Source organism: Bombina bombina, chromosome 7 (assembly GCF_027579735.1).
Source record: "Bombina bombina isolate aBomBom1 chromosome 7, aBomBom1.pri, whole genome shotgun sequence".
NCBI classification, from domain to species: Eukaryota; Metazoa; Chordata; class Amphibia; order Anura; family Bombinatoridae; genus Bombina; species Bombina bombina.
The window spans coordinates 207,530,697-207,532,938 of record NC_069505.1 but is presented as its reverse complement, the minus strand read 5'-3'; positions in this window follow the sequence as shown (position 1 = coordinate 207,532,938).

The window sequence follows — 2,242 nt, the reverse complement described above, 5'->3', positions numbered from 1 at the left end:
TGGCTTGTTGGGGGTACATGAGGACCGTGGTTGAGAAACAAAGCTGTATACAAATACGTTTTTTGTTATTTTTAATGAAAAAGAAAAACAGAGCATTTTATTATTGCATTGTTATTTGCAAAGGGGTTAAACATGGTGAAGTCAGCACCAGGGTGGCAATGCACTACTAGGAACTAGAACACATCTGGTGAGCCAATGGCAAGAGGCATATATGTGTAGTCACCAATCAGCAGCTAGCTCTCAGTAATCCATTGCTGCTCCTGAGCGATGCTTTTCATTAACCCTTTAAGGACGAGGCCATTTTTCAATTCCCTTCACTTAAGGACCAGGGCTATTTTTACATTTCTGCGGTGTTTGTGTTTAGCTGTAATTTTCCTATTACTCATTTACTGTACCTACACATATTATATACAGTTTTTCTCGTCATTAAATGTACTTTCTAAAGATACAATTATTTTCATCATATCTTATAATTTACTATAAAGAAAAATATAAAATATGATGAAAAAAATGGAAAAAACATACTTTTCTTTTGCAAGATTTTGGGGGGATCAAAGTTAGAAAAACAGAATTTATGCTTACCTGATAAATTTCTTTCTTTTGCGATGTACCGAGTCCACGGATTCATCCTAACTTGTGGGATATTGTCCTTCCTGACAGGAAGTAGCAAAGAGAGCACCACAGCAGAGCTGTCTATATAGCTCCCCCCTTAACTCCACCCCCCATTCATTCTCTTTGCTGGCTCTAAGCAGGAAGAGTAAAGAGAAGAGGTGTTAAACTGTTAGTTTTATTTTATCTTCAATCAAGTGTTTGTTACTTTTAAATGGTACCGGTGTTGTACTATTTACTCTAAGGCAGGACATAGATGAAGATTTCTGCCTGGAGGATGATGATCTTAGCATTTGTAACTTAGGTCCACTGCTGTTCCCACATGAGCTGAGGAGTATAGGAAAACTTCAGTGTGAGGAACGGTTTCTTGCTTTACAGCAATGAGGTATGTTCAGTCATATTTTCTGCAGAGACTGTGTTAACTCAGAAAGGCTGACAGTGTCCCCATTAGGGGAAGGGTAAGCAGTAATCCTAGTGTTATCAGAGGTTTTTACTAGCATGCATAAAGGGTTAATTTTTTGTGGGCACTCAGTTTGTTATGTGAATTTGGGACAAACGTTTTTGTGTCTGGGAGTAACGTTTTCTGTTTTATGGGGCAAATTGTGTTTTTTTCATTAAATAAAGTGTTTTCCAAGCTTGCTTGCTTCATTACTAGCCTGTTAAACATGTCTGACACTGTGGAAACTCATTGTTCAATTTGTTTAGAAGCCATTGTGGAACCCCCTCTAAGAATGTGTCCCATTTGTACTGATATGTCTATAAATTGCAAACAGCATATTTTGATTATAAGAATTTGGCATTAAATGATTCTCAGACAGAAGTAAATCAGGTTTCGTCATCTAGTTTTCCCCAAGTGTCACAACCAGTTACGCCCGCACAAGCGACGCCAAGTACTTCTAGTGCGTCTAATTCTTTCACCTTGCAAGATATGGCTTCAGTTATGAATACTACCCTTAGTACGAAAGAACCAGCGAGACCTCCAAGCGTTGATAATAAAACTTGACTTTATTGGAGAAAAACATAAAATTGCATAAAAAGCATTTTGCCCTTGCATCAGGGGTGTAGAAATACGTCCTACGCGTTTCGGCAGCCCTCTGCCTTATTCATGGACTGAAGAGTTAGCATAATAGTGCCTCTTAAATACACCTGAGCCCCCAGGTACCAGAAACCCCGTAGATGCCTATTTAAAGGGACATAGCAAATCCTCACATAGCATGTTTTATACAATATATGGATTTATACACTTGTGACTCAGCTGAAATATAAAGTCACATATTCTCTATTAATTTTGGATGTAAGCTGGAACGTTTCAATTATTAATGAAAATTATAAGAAAAATTAGTAGCAAATTTAGAAATATTATATAATCAAAAATTCACCATTTAGTATAAAATGTGAATATAAATAAGAGTTGATCCCTTAATATTAAAGAGTTCTTAATATATTAGATTACTAAGCAGTGGGAAAACTTATATAAAATGCCTAAATAGGCAGTTAATGTAGATATTGTTATAGTAGTTTTACTGACTGATATAACATCAATATCTTTGCTAAATGTGCTACCTTGAAATATAAAGAGATATTTCCATAATCCTATCAGTGATTAGTTTAACCTATTTAAAACACAAAAGGA